The sequence below is a fragment of the Lathyrus oleraceus genome, chromosome 5 (assembly GCF_024323335.1).
Source record: "Lathyrus oleraceus cultivar Zhongwan6 chromosome 5, CAAS_Psat_ZW6_1.0, whole genome shotgun sequence".
Taxonomy (NCBI): Eukaryota; Viridiplantae; Streptophyta; class Magnoliopsida; order Fabales; family Fabaceae; genus Lathyrus; species Lathyrus oleraceus.
Genome location: NC_066583.1, coordinates 426,925,652 through 426,944,967, shown reverse-complemented (window position 1 = coordinate 426,944,967; position 19,316 = coordinate 426,925,652).

Sequence of the window (19,316 nt, the reverse complement as noted above, 5' to 3'; positions counted from 1 at the left end):
TGAAAATGCTGACACCTGAGTGGACTGGGAGTTTGTAAAGGATTTTTATGGAAGCTCATGATTCCTTAACACCGAGAACTCAACCAAATATTTTATGATAGATGTTGTCAAAGGAGAATTCTATCCAGCTTGGCAGCCACAACTTAGCCAATGAGATCCTTTTTAAGGATCAATGAATCCTGCTAATTTTCGGGCACTCGTCTTAAACTCAACAGCTGTTGACGTATGGAAAAATTTGTTTGAGCAGTTTGAAAGCATGAAGAAAGAGGTTTTGCCCCTCTGTGGCTCATCTTGCCCCAGTCTGTTGGGTCTTTGAAAATGTTCACCTTGAAAGTGAGTTTGGAAACAACTTGACATGAGACGATATCAAGATGGCTTGCCCCAATGTTTGAATTGACTAACCAAGAGGTAGACTTCTGATTGTATGTCCTTAGATAGGTGGACTCAATGAGCTTCTGAGGTGGCTTGCCCTAGTCCGAGTCTTGAAGCAAATTACTCTTGACTAAATGACCCTTGAGGCGATCGGCTCGGATCAACTGATACTCAAAGTGATTTCCCCTGACTGGATTTCTTCCACTTTATCAATTTCCTCAATTATATATTGCTGGAATTTCTTTGATGATAAGTGTTGAATCGCAAGTAAGATTGTTCATTCGAAAATGGTAATTTTAATGCAATACTTATGCAAAAATTTGAAATCAAAGTTTATTGATATGAACGGGTGAAATACAGTGAACGGGTCATTGATAAGAACACAATGATGATCAAGTCATTCACAACATGCAAGTCTGTGCCATCAAATGGTTAACAAAAATCATTTGGAGTCAGGTTAACACAACCTTGTTGAAGTACGCTTTCAGAATAAACCTTGCCTCAATTAGGTCTTTTAAGGATTGTAACGTGGCCTGGTTCACGGTTTTTTGAAACAAAAGGATATAAGGCTCAAAATTTATTTTTACCCACCCCTTCTTCTTGATGATCTCCAGTTCCTATATTCAGTTAATTCAATACACGCATTCGATCTCGAAGGTGCGAAAGGGGAAATGAGGGTTCAAGGTGAGATTTTCTTGAAATGGCAATCACCTTATTTTGTTTTTTTTGAGGATTTGAGGACCTCCCTTTTTTGTTTATTTATCCCTAATTTTTCCTGGACCACTTCTTTAAAGCTTTCGGTCCATCGGGATGCCCTGACTTTTTCCTAAGTCATTTTTGTGGTGTTTTACTTAGCGACTTTTTCTGTTTTTTGTTTTTTACGTGTTGACTGCCAGGTCATTGGTGGATGAGGAACAACCAACACTAATTTTAGCTTTTCTCAACTTCTTCGACACTTTAACATGTGCGCGAAAGATAACATGTGGTTGAACCTAATTGGAGGGTGTACATATGGACGATTTTTTTTGAAAGATCGAATGCACGATCAAACTATCTGAACATAACTACCCTGCCCCAGGTTAAGATTAAGGGTTTTAGATCCGAAATAAACACCAATTTCTAGGCTCAAAGTGGTTGACTAGGGATTAACTCCTTATGTCTTCAATGTTTGGGGATTTGAAACAATGCCTTACATCATCGACAAGGTTTTACTCAAAAGCATACCACAACAATTTCAGGTGTTTCATTTTCATCATCCTCCTTCCAATCTTTGTTAACACAACCGTTTGATAAACAAAAGTGAATGAGAGGAGTATTTTTGTATTTAACATAAATGAGAAACGAGTGAATACGAATGGATCAATTAAAAAGATGCGTAAATATTTCATTAATCTTACCAATTCAAAGAAAGCAACAATGCTTAAAAGCAATTAATAATCAACATGCAAGGAAACTACAAAAGAAATGCTGAAACAGCCAAATGATTGCCAGCTTTAGGGAATTGACTTCTTCAAACTTGTTCCATTAACTTAGGGGGACAACCCTTGAGATCTTCGCCCTTATTCGGCTAATAGGTTAACATTTACCACCAAGCTTCCTTCTTGAAAGGCTATGTACCCGTTGTCAATTAACTGTTGTACTTTGGCTTTGAAAGCGTTGCAGTCTTCGGTTGAATGCCCTTCTGATCCAGCATGATATCCACATTGCACATTTGAGTCATACCCGGGTGGGTAAGGTTGTGGAACCGACTTGAGAGACTTGGGAACCGCCAACGAGTTTTGAATTAGAGGTTGTAGAAGTTGGCTATATGTCATGAGGATTGGAAATCCAGGGCGATATCTCAATGCTCTTACCAGGAAATGACGATATCTCATTAGCCACATCCTTGACCTCTTCCTTGTGGTACAAAACCTTGAGGGGTTAGGGGTCCTTTCCTTTTCACATTACTTGGCCCAGAAATCAAGATATATGTACCTGAACCTTCCTCCTCCAATGCTTCTTGAATTTTTCCTTAGACATGGTTCTTTGTTCTAAACGCGTGTCAGGAATCACTTTGCTCTTCATGGACAAAGGATGGATGTGTTTTTTTTTTGTATTTTTGGAAAATGATATGCAATGCATGATAACGAATGCAGATGCAATGGTATATGAATGGATGCAATGTATTTTTTTTTATGTTTTGGTATGCAAATAAAATGCAATCCAGGTAGTTAGGATCTGGGATAATGTGAGTAACTCAGAACATCTTACTAGGTAGGCTCCTTAACAGATAGTTCTAGGAATTCTACCTATAAACCCACTCACGAGATAGTTTCTACATTTTTGATAAGGTTCCCAGAGTCATGGACCATAATCGTATTAACATCATAAAACAGGCTAGCCGCTTTATGACAAGAGTGACGAAAGGTCTCTTCTGAGCGGGGTTTTCATATTGGGTGCAAAAAGGAGAGGCCCTTGGAGTCCATCATTATGCAACCACCAAAGTAATAACTGGTTCTAAGAGGGGCTCCTAGAGTCATGGACCCTTCATGAATCAACGTCATGCGACAGGCTAGCTGTCTTATAACGAGATCTACAAACAGGTCTACTCTAGGGGAGTCTTCATGCTAGACACGCAAGGAGTGGCCCTTGGGGACTAACACTACACAACTTCCAATTCTAAACTTATGTGTTCTCTCTTCTTTTTCCAAAGCTCGGGTATAGAGCTTTATTCATGATATCAAAATCCCAACACCCACACATAGATATATATGCAGATATAAAAATGTGATAAAACAGAGATAAAGAAAGCATATAACAAAGGAAGAAAAATAAACAAATAAAGCTAACACACATACGAAAACTTAACTGAACTAGGCTTGACTCACTTAGGGATGTTATTTTCCCCAACAGAGTCGCCATCTGTCGCACCTCGAAAAACGGGGATACGACTTTAAGCGAAGCGCGATCGCACGCTCGCAATGATGGACTGAACAGAGTCGCCACTGAACTTTATTTATTCCTAAAAAGGAAAGGGGAAATATCGATAAAACCCAAGAAAGAACGACAATGATTATGGTCGTCGCAACCAATATCAGGGTTCGGGAGTCGGTTACGCAAGGGGAAGGTATTAGCACCCCTCACGTCCGTTGTATTCAACGGGAACCGTTTAGTTAGTTTCGTTTTGAATGTTAGCTTATGTTAGTCTTCTCAAGTTATTTAGGTGGGAAGGAAAGAATAGAAGAAAGGAGAATATTTGGATTTTTTTGACGAAGGACTAAACCTAAGTTTTTTATTAGTGGGCCTGACAAGATTTACAAATCCTGCTCCTACGTATCTCGAAAGAGAAATCAAGGCTTAAGTAGTTCTGGGTAGAAAAATGTTTGTTTGTTGATCGATTTTAGCGAAAGCTATATTTTATTAATCGATGAAAACATTGTTTTACCCAAAACAGATGAGGAGCGGACGTATACCACACATCGAATGGATTTACAAATTATCATTCGGAAAAACGCCACTTATCTCGACTCAACAATCGTGGCCGAAACATTGCTTTGCATCACGTTAAGACAATATATCTTTTGTTCATGAAAAAAGTTTTTTGATTAGTCGCACGACGGCGAGAAAAGAGTTTGATTGGTTGGATGTATTTTGAGTGATGGCGAGAACTTGGATGAGCGAGATTTCCATCTCGAATCCTAGTCTCAGGAGTGCACGGTATACACCATGGTCCATTTCCATCTTTATTTGAAAAAATGTTTAATAAGAATTAAGTGTTTTGAATTTGATAGAGAAAGGGGTTTGAAGAAATCGCATTGACAATTTTAGACGATGGCGAGAGCTAAGATAGGCAAGGCATCCACCTTGATTCTTAATCTCAAGAGTGCACGGTATACACCATGTTCCATTTCCATCTTTATTGAAAAAAGTGTTTAGGTAGGAATCAAGTATTTTTTGAGTTTTGAAAGATGAACATTTAAGAACGAGACATAAGCCCCGAGATTAATAAATCAGGGTTCCACTAGAATGCTAGATTCCAATGGTCCTTTTTCATTCGAATTATTTAAGAAAATTATTTAATGGACAGTGAACGTTTGATGATAATCAATTGTTCAAAGAGTTACACCGAGATGCTTGATCCCAACGGTCCTTATTTTGTCTGAGTTGATTTAAGTGTTTTAAGAACAAAAGAAAAGAATGAACGGTTAATCCAAAACGTGTGGCTCGGGACCGATCATTTGAGGGTTATGCTAGAATGCTAGATTCCAACAGTCTTCTTCTCTCGTGTTTGATTAAGAAAAGATTTTTCGAGTTAAATTATGAAAATATTCTAGTTGTTTCCAAAAGTTTAGCGATTAAATTAAAGTAAAGTCGTGCTCCAATTGATCACGTTAGTACAACTTTATTAACTTTTGGAATTACCAAGTCGTTGATTTAATCAAATGTCTCAAATATCATGGACAAACGTCAAAAGATACCCTTAGTTAGAATAAACAAATAGATAAAACCCTTAATTCTTCATATTAGGAATACTAGAAAAAACTGGCATCATATTTGCAAAACAAATACATAACCTCTTTATATAAAAAAATATATTTTATGATAGCATTATAAACTTACTAGCAAAATCAATCTAAACGAGATTATTACCAAACGTTAACCGAAAATGAGACAATATAATGTATTAGAGTAAAATGTAATGGACTATGACCTCAAAATAAAATGAAAAAGGGAAAATAATAATAATAATAATAATAATAATAATAATAATAATAATAATAATAATAATATTAATAATAATAATAATAATAAGAAGAAGAAGAAGAAGAAGAAGAAAAATTGCTCAACGTTGCAGTAGAATTATTCACAAAATTTTCAATACCGTAGATCGACTTCACACACACCTACCTTTGTATCTATCAAAAGTGCATGTATTTTCCAAAATAGTAAAACTAGCAGCATGCTTATGAAATTTTCTACTACTATTTTTATTGAAACAAAATAACACATTATAATACTAACCAAAATTATGTATAATGTTGATTCAACAAAATACATTGTAACAGAGTAATCAAAATGAAACCGGTACCGTTCCAAAATAGCACAGCAAAATACTTAATTGAAAATTCAAATGCAATATCAGTACTTGAGTTTGTTGAAACCAAAATTTATAAAAATATTAACTAGAAAAGAAATGGTTTCAGTTCAAAAAACGTGAACTCATCTTCAATTCTCATCCCTGCATTTTCAAATCTAATAACATTTCTTCTCAAACTCATATGAACAAAAACAACACGCACCTCTCTTATTGACATATGATCATTTAAACCAAATACCAATCTCACTAATAACTCAAACAGAAAAACTAGTACGCATAACCAATCATCAGTAAATAACGCAAGAGAGTTTGAAAACCGGAAATTACCGAAACCGGATTGTTGTCAATGTTGACGCTGATACGTAGAAGAGTCACATGTAGGAACAATTTTGACGTTGTTGCTTGGGAGTTGATGATGAGCTTATGCAATTCAAAACCGAGTGAGACGAATCGAAACAATTCACGTCATTTGGACGTGACTTAATTAATGACAGTTTTGTTTAAATTCCAACCGCTACCATTAGATCCAAATGCATCGCCATCAGAGGAAGCTGAAGTAACAAATGGACTCGGTGAGGATTTGCAATGCACTCTTCTCTATCTCTAATTTATTGGATCGTGGAAGGAAGGGTTTGTGGTTGAGAGTGAGGATTACGGAGGGAGTTGGCCGGAGAGGGTTCAAGTGACGAAGCACGGTGGCGGCTGTGCGATTTAATGATGGTTTGGAGGAAAATCTATGTTGAAGAAGAAAGGGGCTATGTTGTGTAGATGATTTTAAGGGTGAAGGATATGAGAAGGTTTTGATGATGCTGGCGAAAGAGATTGAGGGTGAGGTGCGATGCGGTATCAGTGAAAGATGAAAGCCTCCCTGGTGTATTGTGAAGTTGTCGGTTTAAAGGTGAATCAAGGCCCTCTTGTTGCTGTTTGTGAGCTTATTTTTCATCTATTGACTGTATCATTTCAATTATTCATTCTTCTCATGCTCTGGCTCAAGAATAGATGGGAAGGCTGGAGAGTCAATAATGAAGGGAAGTTTGATCACTTGAACCCTTTGTTTTACCCACCGGATGTAGGGTTCTCTGGCGATGACATTTTCCTTCCATATCTCTTGTTTACTTGGTGACAAAACAATAGGCATGTTCATTTAACCGTAAAACTCCGACAGGGATCCATGGCGTAGCCATAAGGACGTGGGCCTGTTTCCGTGGCATCTTCGTCAAGTACAGACCCATCGTTTCTTGCTGAAGTAGCTGGAGTTTAAGTTGAATAACTTGTTCTAGCCGCGCCGAATCCGTGAACCTGCATTTTTCAAGCTACCAGAACCAGTTCCACTCTCCAAACCATCCCCACCTTCTCTTCACTAACAAAACCGATGTCCTTCCGAGCCACTGAACCACCCTCGTTTGGTGGGCCGGTAGCAGACCAACATCGGCACCTTTGATTTCCAACTACTGGACCGTGTAATAAGTTATCTAACATTCTACCGTTAGCTTTGTTTCATCCAAACCTGAATTTCAAAATTCATTTCCTTCCAACTCCACTTTGCAACTGAACCATAACAAGAACAGCTTCTCAAACCTGCTAACAACTTTTTCACCTGGATGAGTTAACAAAGTTAATTCTATTAACTCTTGCCCTCTCCTATAAAAGGTTTGTCATTCTCCAATCCTGGGGGATTCTTCAATCTTCATCACCCATCATCCTTCAGCCTTCGTCATTTTGTCAACCTCACTCTCCTTCAACCTTCAATCTTCTGTCAACTTCACTCGCCCTCAAACCTTCTTCAATCTTCAAATAAACCTCATAACAGAATGACCAGAACCAAATAAAATCCTGTATGCATCAAAATCCCGATTCGATGAGTTTTTCGCTCTGGTTGCAATTCTGCTCTTTTCACGTTCGCATACATAAAAATGGTAATGGAATCCGGCTGATGCGATTTCGGAAAGGGAACGCGACCTAGGAGCCATATTTCTTCGTTGCTATTCGAAGTTTGAATGTGACGGAATCATGATGTCGTATAGCCGTTCGAGACCTGAGCATCGAAGACTTTCTTTGAACTTGATTTCATCCCCTTGATTCCACCATGTCCAACACCAAGACGAAGTGTTCGTAGTGATACCAGATTCACGCAAGGCCAAAATCAAGCGTTGCTTCATTCCAAATCGTTGCGTGGAGGAGAAATTTGAAGGAGATTTGATGTTGTGGGTCAGTCGGCGGAGGGCGGAGACGGCGTGGAGATGTGCCGGTTTTGTGAGGGAATGGATCTCTTCCAAATTGAATCTCAGATGGTCTTTTTATGGTTTTTGAGTTGTGTGATGTGGAGAAGTGGGGTTTCGTGTGACAACGAAGAAGGTTTGGATGTTGACGGTGATGTGTGGTTAGGTGGTGGAGGGAGAAGATGGAGATCGGAATGGAGTGAGAGTGGTTGGTGAGTGGACTGGGTTTGTGGTCGTTGCCGGTAAAGCGAGTCGAAGAATGCTTCAACCAAAAGCGATTGGCATTTGGAGAAAAGTTGAAGGGTGACGGTTGTCGTATGTGTTTTGTGGTTGGTGGCATAGTAGTGTTTAATATAGAAGATGAAAAAAGTGAAGTATCACTGGTTTTTCTTTTGTGCCCTTGAATAGGGAGGATTCCTCTCTTTTTTCCGCAGAAGGGAAAGGGATCCTTTTTTATGTTGTCGTTTCCTCCCTCAAAAGACCTACCTCTCTGTCCTTTTCTAATGGCTAGCCAAAGGTTGAAAATGGATTGCAGTAAGGTCCAAAAAACTTTCTTGGTACTGAGCAAGTGTCTCCCTCTAAAGGTGACATTCTCTCTCTTACAATGAGTTGTCAAGGTACAATTATGAAGAGAATCCGATGCAAACATTTTTATTATTTTCTCTTTTTGAACTCACAAATTGATAAGTAATAAAAATTAAAATAGAACATATCATGAATTTCTAAAACTAAATTAATTTTAATTAAACCTTTATTATTATCTTGTGAGTTAGAAACAACTTTGATAATTAAAAAACAAAAAATTCAAAATAAACAAAATAAATTGTTCTAACAAAAATAATATTATTTACTTGAAGAGCGAATTAAAACTGAATAAATGTCGGGCAAAAAATTCGCTCGAAAAATTAAATTGAACACATTAAAATGATCAGTACGAAATATACTTATTGAAAAAATACAGCATTTTCTTTAATTTTGAAAAAAATTTTGATCGGTTAAACAGGCTTGAGCTGATCAAAAAGTGGCCAAAAAATTAGCTGAAAAATAAATCGAGCATACCAGATTAAACTACGCGAAACGTAGATTAATAAAATTGATGTCTAGAAGCTTGATTTTAAAAATTTTCGTTCACTGATTTAACGCACATCCGTTGACTAATTCAACCGGTTTGTCTGTAGATCCGAAAAAATTGTTTCGACTGATATTTTAGGCACTATGCGGTATGGAATGCATGGTATGCTATGTAGACATGCAATAGCTATGATGAATGTATTGAATCAGCGATTCAGGGTCAAAATTGGGGTATGACATTCATCATCATTTTCTTCCTCAGCTTCAAACACACGGAAATCAAAGTTTGGAGAGGGAGTATGATCATTACATTCAATGGGTTTGAGAACCAACTTGCATAATGATTTGGTATTTTGTGTTTAGAGAAATGGAGTGAAAACAAATATTATGCAGATGGAAAAATTATTATTTATTTATGTTTTTTGTGATTACCATTTTCAGGAAAAGTAAAAAGTAAAAACAACCATCATAGATGTGGATGAATAAAATTGTATTTTATTGATGATAATAAGGAAAGCGCCCAACAATGTTTCATTCTCCCTTAGGCATAAGAGAAGGATTTTTCTTAAAATAATAAAAACAAACTACTTTGAACGATGCATAACAACAACAACCCAATTGTTGCAAGTCTGGCCGTGTGTTACAAAGTTTGCACAAGCCTCGTATTTGTCATCATCTTCAATAATGGCAGTTGAGTGTTGATCATCCTTGTGAATGAACCCTCCACTACGGAGAACTTCTTGTATAGCCTTGACATTGGCACTGAATAGCCTTTGCTGAAATCCCAACCCTACCCTATTCGTGTTCTCAATGACTTCCACAACGTGACTCCATCTGTCGGTGCTACCAGCCTGAACAACCTCTTTGGCATCCTTCATAGAAGACATGGGTGCCCCCGTCTTCTTCAGTTCATCAACAATAGACAAAGCTTGGAACAACGTTCCAACTTCTTCTTCAGCATCTACATAAGTAAAGGATGACAAATGACTTACTAACGGCGCTTTCTCCCCACCAATAACGATAAGCTTGACGTTCTTAACAAACTTCAACTTCTGGTGTAAAGTAGACGTCACAACGCCAACTTCATGGATACAACAACGCCTTCCCAACAAACAGTTGTAAGCCGAGTGAATATCCATCACTTGAAAAGTAATTTGAAAATCACTCTGACCTATCTTAGCCGGAAGGACTACTTCTACAATGAAAGTTTTTCGAGAATCGACAAACGCTTTAACTACTACGCCATTGTACCTCATCATGGTGCCTTGATAAGAAAATCTTACTAGAGTTTACTTGGGCAACACATTCAATGTATCAACCAATACATTGGACAGAGCATCCTTCTTGTTGTTCATTGAAATGTGAAGTGCCAAGTTGTGATTTCTACCTTCCTCCGAAAGTTCTTCATCACAAAAGCTCAGGTTGTTACAAGAAGTAATGTTAGCAACAATATGGTCAAACTGATCCACAATAACATCGTGTTCCACGTAGGCTTTTTCCAATACTCTTCGCAAAGCCTCCCTATGTGCCTCAGAATTCATCAATAATGACAACACATAAATTTTTGAAGGTGTTTGAAGCAATTTCTCCACAATGTTGAATTCACTTCTTTTAATCAGGCGTAATACCTCATCATCATCATTAGCCTTCAACCCGCTGGATTCACCAGACTAACAAGTTAGAGCACTAACTGGATCTACTGCAGGAACTTCTACCTTCTTACCCACGTAAACATCTTCCACATCTTTAGGAAATACCGGGTTGAACACATGACCACTACGGGTCACCTTTACTACATCTGCGATACTCACCACTGAATTTGCAACTGGAAGAGGAACCTCTTGACCATTCGTAATCATGGTGGCATTATACTTATACGGCACAACTTTATCGGATGAATAGGGGACGAGGCCTGCTAATCGTATAACCAACGGAGATACCGATTCGTTTTCCTTCTTGTTGTTGCTATCAAATTGAATAACTACTCGCGCAGGGGTCTTGAACACTGGTATAATGACGTCCACATCATTTCCCATATACCTTGACTGCTGAACCTGAATAACATTCTCATCCATCAGCTTTTGAATATCCCTCTTAACATTTACACATCCTCGAGGGTTAATGTTGAAAATAACACAACCATCATGGTCATGGTCATAGTGGCTTACCAGGCACAAGTCTCTATGAATCTCCACCAAGGACCTACGGATAAGTCGGACATCAAAGACCCTGAAATTCCCAGGACAGCTATCTACCAAGGTGGGTGTGGCCTGACTCAAGGTGTGAATTATGAAGAAACCTATGGCATGAAGAGATATTGAATGGCTTGTAAATTAAGGAACAAGTAGGATATGGTTTAGGTTTGGGTAGTTGACTTCGATCAACTGGTTGACCAAAAAGTCAACAGTTGACCCAGGTCAACTATAGGTCAAAGTTTTTTTGTAGGTTTTGGGTTTTTGCAATGATTTATAATGTAATTGAATATTTGGAAATGCAAACCTTAAGGAATTTGTAATGGATTTGTAACTTGATCTTTGAATGAGTTTTCTCCAATTTTGTGACCTTGTATTGATCCCTTGTAAACAAGCTTAATCCAATGCCTGGAAACTAAACTTGCAATATCTTGAGTGGGCCTTGATGAACTGTCTTGAACAAACCTCAAACATCCATTACCTACCTCCATTAACAATCACAATGATCCTTGTAAGTCCTAATCAAATTCAAACCAACAATGAAGCACATATGGTCCATAGGTGCCCAAAACCAAGAATTAGGGTTTCATGATCAAATCAAATACCATGATGCAATCCACATAAACTAAGATCCCATGCATCAAGAATTAGGGTTTCATGATCGAGATCTCAATGAAAATCCTCCCTAGGCTTGATTCTTGGGAAAAACCACAGCTCACTGTCAGTCATAAGCAACAAAAACCTTTGAATCCAAGATGCTTAATTCAAATGGTAGAATGAATGTGTTATGATGCTAATGCATATGCAGATGAAATCACAAGCCAATATCAGATGAAAATGAAAGGGGATGGAAATTTTTGAGGTATGACAAATACTCTTTCAAACATTTCAATGCAAGTAAGTTTAGTGACATGTTCGATCAATAAAAATTTTGGGTCTCATTGTATTGAAGCAACACTTCTTGAATGTTGTTGTGCTTAATAGAGGTAAAAAAACCATGCATTATGAAATAGAATGTTTTCCAGTATCATTAATTTTCAGTCCAATTTTTATTATTTTAATCAAAATAAAGTTCATAATATGGATATAAAGTTGCAAGCTAGTTAAGTTTCAGAAAGAAGGTAATTACTAGTAATAGTTTAACAAGCAACTTAATATAATGCAATGCTTACTAAAGCTATCTATTAAGGTTAGGGAGCTTTTGGTTGCTTGGGTTTTTCTGGTGCATATATAATTGCAAGATTAAGATTTCATGTTTTATAATAGGAAAATAATCATGTTATAAATAAAGATAGGGTGATGGTGGGTTATATAGGTAGCTTGAAATATGGGTTTGTTACTGATCATGTTGAAAAAAGTATTGAAAAAAGGGATTGTGTAATTTAATTGAGCATGTGTTTTATTTAATCAGATTGCAAATTTTATTATCAAACCTCTTCCTAAGAAAAATTTCATTTTCATAAGAACTAGATTAGAAATATTAAATCAATCATGTATGGACCAATACATGCTAAATTCTTCTTCTTCTTATCATTCTCTATGTGGTATACATGATCTATATGCTTGGATGTTTTTCCATATATAAATTTTAGGGAACTACTCGTCTATTTGATTTTAAAATTTGGGATGATAGAATTTTTTCTCCTATTTAATTTTATGTAAAATAAGGGAGATGTTGGTTGATTCATTCTCATCAATCAAATATCTCTTAATCTTTCATCTTCTCGCTACACATATAGAAGACAAACACCGATGAGAAATAAAGTAAGATGACCAAATTGTAAGAAAAAAAAGATTGAGAAGAAAGAAGAAAAAAAATAAAAGAACGAAAAGAAATAAAAAAAGAGTAGGAAAACAAGTGGCTGCATTACTAGACGTGCTAGAAAAATCACAACACTTGGCTCTAATAGTCGTGAGTAGCGTCGTAATTAAGAATAAAGGGCAATTTTTTTAGAAAGGTCACAATCCATATGTCGTGAATCTCGTATTTTCTTGTAGTATCTGTTTATTTTTTTTCACACCTATTTAATAATTCTAAAGGGGGAAATATACTCTCAAGGGAAGTATAGTAAACTCTATATATTTGTTAGAGGGAGCTTAATCACTCCAACCCTTCACCTCGTTTTCTTGTTTTCCCACCTCCCTGAGAGATGTATTGTCATCCTTAAAAAGTGGGAGAATGTGGATTATAAATTGATATTTTGATCCATAAATTAAACATGGTGGTTTTGATGATGGCACTGATGTTAAGAAGAATCATGATGCTTGATCCTTGATCATAATGGTATTGGAAGTTTGATGAGGTCCTTGGTGTTGTCTTTCCAATTGTCTCTAGTGATGACGATCATCCTAAAGTTATCTCAAGTATAATTATGAGGAAGATTACAGGTTCCAGTGAAGTGCTAAAGTCAAAGATATGTATCAAGGACCTTGAAGCTTCAAAGTTGTGAAAGAGAAAAAGTTGGAAAGATCGCCTAATCAGTCGTGTAGGTGTAGTGTCTGAGTTATCAGAGTATTGTAAAAGTGTTATAGTAGCTCATAAGATATTTAGGCAACTCTCACACATGCAGTGAATGTTTTTAGGTGAGTATTTGGTTGGTTACTAGCTCAAATAATCCTTTACGAGTGTAGATTACAATAGATGATTGATTAACAAATTAGAGTTAATCAATTATCTCTTTTATAACACCTCATAATTGACTACTGGGGCATATAATCAATTAGTAGCGGTGTCATTTAAAAATCTTCCATATTTGAACTGCATAATCATTTATGTGATATGCATAATTGATTATGAGCATTAAAAACCTATGAATTATTTTCGTTTTGAACCACATTTTCTTCTATAAAGGAAGGGGGCTTCCTCGCTTTCAAACACAAAAGATTTCTGATTTCGATCATTCTTTTCTCATTCTCACCTCTCTCTCTCTCTTTTATTTTGATTCACCAAAAGTTGCCTTAGCATCTTTATGAGTGAACAACTCTTGTGAGATTTTATTGCACTGGTGTTCATCTATCTCTTTAAGTGTTTCTCTTATTCCTCTATAAAGGTTATCTTGGTAAAACCTTTGTTTGGTTTCCAAAATCAGTTGGTTAAAGTCTCGTTTTTAGTTTGTGAGCTTATCCTATTAAAACCTTCTTTTTTGATTTTAGAGATCAACATGTTAAAATCTCCCAGTCGCTTGTAAGAAGGTTCATGGGTATAACTTGGTAAAATCTCAAAGATATTATTTTAGTGAAACTCTAAAAAATAATTTCTTGAGGAGAGGAGTAGGCTAGAGATCATTTGAACTTCTTTAAATCCATGTGCTCTCTCTCTCTCTCTCTCTCTCTCACCCCTTATTATTTTTATTTTCTAATGATTATCTCTGACCTCTTACCATACTAACATAAATTACTATTTTAAGTTATTAACTTTTAAATTAATCATAATTTTTTAATACCACAACTCACATCTCTCTTGTGCTTGAAGTCACTTGTTCAACAATAATTATCCCGTATGGATGAAAAAGATCCTTTAGTGAAGGTTAAATATCAAGCAAGTGTATAATATTTGGTACCTGACTAACAAGGCACTTAGGGGGGGATAGAACTGAGATGCAACAACTCTTGAAACTGTTGGATGATAACAATTACGTGTCTAGGCACCGAACATGCGAGGATGGAGTTACTGTTAGATATATTTTGGATTCATCTTGATTCCATAAATTTGTTCAACACGTTTCCTACGGTGCTCATACTTGATTCAACCTATAAGACCAACAAATATAGACTTCCATTATTGGAGATGGTTGGTGTTAACTCAACTAAGAAGACATTATTAAAGACATACTCTATGAACCACATGATTCAAAATCAGCATAATGAGATACAAACATCATTTGGTCGGAGTCTCACAGTTTTAGAACACAAATTTAAAGACAACATTATATGTTCTTAGTTGGTCGGTAACATTTCTCGGGCGGGTCTGAACCATATTTTTTACGAGGTTAAACAAGATGATAATGTAGGCTCCGATAGCACAAAGTGTGGATGCACCATTGTGAAAACATATGGTCTCCCCATGTGCTTGTGTTATTCTTAAAAAAGTGAAACTTGATGACCCAATAAAAACGGACAAGGTTTACACTCATTGGAAGAGACTTAGGTTTGATGATGATGGTGTCATGAATAACGACAAATCAAACATCTCTATTTTGACCAAATGGGAAGTGATACAAGAGATATTTTTGAAAGTCGATGACAACATGAAACTTCACATCAAAGAAAAATTAAGAAAGATTGTATATAAGGAAACCACCGACATGAAACCACCCTCTCAACCCGTAAAAGCAAAAGGTGCTCCGAAGAAAATGAAGCTTACACCAAATGATAATTTGACTACACGGTCTCCTTCATATTTTGAACATGTTAATAAAGTTTTTCCCAACTCACCAACTCCAAAATGTCAAAAAAGTGTTGTCAGAGGAGCGTGCATTAGCAAATCACCTCCGACGCTGCCTTTACTAAAGATTCCATTCATCGATGAGATGATGGTTTTTATGCACAAATATATCAAGAAGATCGTCAATGTTGAATGGGGCGATAATTGCAGTTACCGAGTTATTTCAGACTTACTTGGTAAAGGAGAAAATAATCATACACTTATCCACCATTAACTTATCCAAGAGTTGAAGACGGATAAAGAATCATACACACGGTTGTACGAAAAGAAAGAATACTTCGACAATGTTTCTGAGTCTCTTGTTCCTTGCCTTAGCGGTCCGGCACCAGAGGCAAAATGGATATGCTTCTCTGACATGGGTCACTTAATAACATGTGTGTATGATAGAGTGTGTATTAATCTGACACGATGTGGTTTTTCATAAATCTTTTTTCCACTGCGCACTTCCCTACCTCAAAATACAAATGATCGTATTATGTGTATTGGGTGACTTTCAAAATCAAGTCATTTTGTTCAAGTTTACTTGAAATCGAGATGCATTATACCACTTACATCACCGAAGTGGATGACTCATTCAACAATAAAAAACCGAGACTAGGCCAGATCATTTTATAGAAAGGATGCAAGAGTTCGAGAAATTGAGCAACATTGAAAGAGAATCAAATGCACACAAGTCTAAGGGGGTACCACCAATAGATTTAGCCGACGACATATGTTTCGATTCATTTTAATTTCTTGTTTTACTAGACAAATAAGTGTATGTAATTGTGTCTCAATATAAATGAAGTGTTACATATTCATCCTTTAGTCATATTTTGTCTTAATGCATTGTTGATCTTCCTCCATAACATTTGTGTTTTTTGTATATGAAAAAACATGTTTGTTATAGGTTATGTCTTGGAATAGGTTCAGGAGAAGTTCTGGAGATGCATCTTCGGAACAAGATATTAGGGTGCGATTCCGGAGATATATCTCCGGAATCAATATGACAATCATTGAGTGGTCCATATTGATCTACGACTTTTATAAATTAAGGTGCTCTTATGTTATATTTTACACAAACTGAAAATGTCTCAAATGTCACCACTAAACATTGACTGGTATGTCACAAATGAGGTCCGAGACGCACGTTCAAGTTTAATGACTTCACCTTCCTCGATGATATAAAAGACGAAATTAATTATCTCCTACCTTACGAAGATAATCGAAAGATTAAAAAGCTTGAGTACCATTCACCGTTGATTGGCAACTGAGGGAAGATTGAGTTTAGCAAATTTGAGCTCAACACGCAAACGGAAGTAAGCGTTATGTAGAATACGTTTTTCCGTTTCGAAACAAAAGTTTTGCTCGAGTTGGAAGAGACGGTTTCAAGATCCGTTGAAGATATTACAAAGATGTTGAAGCGTCCACCTGGATATTGAAGTATAATATTGTATTTTATGTTGAACTCATATATGAAATCCTAATTTTATTTTATGAATCTTAATTTTAATTTGGAAAAATTCTTTGTTTTTATGTCTGGTACTGAAATGTCTGACTTACGGAAATGTAACTACGAGAAATTTTTGTAGGTGAATCTCCGAAATAAAATGTACAAAACAATAGAACATTCCTCTCAATAATCTTACTTGAGTGTATTTTGGGATACTTTTGAAAATACATCTCCAAAAACAAGAAGTATTTTTTAAAATTTGCATAGTGTAGTGAAAATTTATAAAATGCTTAAAGAAACTCTCTTTTGCTATTTATTATTGATCTACCTCGAACACCTACCTGTACTCTGTACTATAACCCGGGGATAATTCAACTCATAATTGCATTTCAGCTAACCTGGGGATAATTCAACTCATAATTGCATTTCAGCTAAACTTTAAATCAGTCCAAAATTAAAAGTAGACTACTGATTTTATTGAATTTTTGTCCTGTTTTTATCATCATTTTAAATCAGTCCAAAATTAAAAGTAGACTACTGATTTTATTGAATTTTTGTCCTGGCTTTATTATCATTTTTACATTGTTTACTTATTACTTTGAATATTAACTTCTGGTATGCTATACTTGTGCTCTTTAGCTTGTAGTATGTTTCTACGATACTAAAAATGTTAGTAAATTATAACCCTCTCTTTTTAAAAATGTTATTACATTTCTTTTCTTTCTTAAATAAAAGTATATATTTCTTTTTTTTAAAAGTAAAAGTATATCATTTTTATTCTTTATGATAATTAGAGTTAGTATATCATATATATTAATAATTTTATCATCAAAGCACTCTTATATGTACTTCTTTTTCAGTCATTCCATTCTGATCAATAAATAGTTTTGATTTCAAAGTACTCTTAACATAAGAGGGAAGAGAAGTGTAATATTAACATCTCAAGGAGGAGAATGAAAATTAATTTACTCTAAATGTTACTATGCATATAAAAACACAACCAACCAATTGAATATAAACCAAAATTAATAGAATCATATCACAAGACATATTTTACTAAAACAGTTCAAATCAAACCGAACTCTTCCTCAGTCAATTTGAGCATTTAGAAACAAAACGTAAAACACCCTAACCGACATGTTTGTCTGTAATGTTACTACTAGACAAGGAAAATTATACACTTACATTTGTTAAGGACAGTCATAGTCGCCCGCGACGAGATTTCGAAACTATTAAAATTTCAAATCCCTGCAGCAATAGTAAGATTTATTTCATATATAGCATAATATTAAAATATCCTTTGGCTTTTCATCTTCAAGCCAAGCCTGGGCACATATTTTTTATTTATTCTTTAGTAACCTGAAAAATCAAGAAAAAGATGTTTAAAGATGTTTAGTCCCATGTCAACTAAGGACAAATACAGCATATGTCAAGCTAGCAGAACAGGAAAAATGAGATCAGAAAATATTGATTGGTACCAAAAGCATTTTACACAAATATCTTTTGGACCAAAAAGTAATTATTCTCACTCTTTTTTCCTCTGCACCAAAATATTCTACCATTTCACTTTTTTCTCTTCATAATTGGATGAACTATCTTCGTTTGAAAAAGCTAAAAACAAAAAATTATTCTCCCTTTTTTCCTATCCACTAATACTAATATTCTAATATTCTCCCTTTTTCTTATGGAAGAATTGAACATTGTGGAACTTCTTTCTTTTTTGTGAGAGACACACAACATATTCACCTAAAATCTTAAGGTGATAGGTGAATGGATTCTCTCACTTATAAATGCTCAAGTCTCTAGATTTACAACCAATGTGAGACTATTTTCCATATTACTCACACTTGATATATTCTAAAAAATAATGACAGTCTACGATCCTTACAAAATAAAATGAGTATTGTTTTGGTGTTATGTTAATGGTGAAAAAACAAAGCAATTTCCTAAGTAATAACATACAAACTGTACTCCTTATTTGGTAGCAAAACCCAATTAATATTAGTGTGAATACAGGATACAGAGATCCTGATTCCTAATATTGGACCCGCAAAGAAACCAAGAACATCTGAGGAAAAAATTGCAAATGCCACACATTCTAACAACACTTTCATTTTTCATTTTTACTTTGGATGTGGGTAGCTGAAAATCTGAAATGGCGGTTGCTTACAAATTTTCATTTTAAAATTGCATTTTGAAAAATTCCTTAATGTCTTCTCAACTATTTGATTTATCAGTCAAAAAGGAAACAATGAACATTAGAAGCAAATGATAATCACTCTCGTCATAGACACCAAATAAGTTATAAGCCCAAGCAAGATTTTTTTACATCCTCGTCATAGACACCAAATAAGTTATAAGCCCAAGCAAGATTTTTTTACATCCATTACAACATGATTTGAAAATCTAACACGAGAACATTCATATCCCTTTACAGAATTTTTATTCTGCATAAGAAATGCAATAGATGAGTCCTAAATTGGTTATAGAATACCTTAGTCTAAGAATG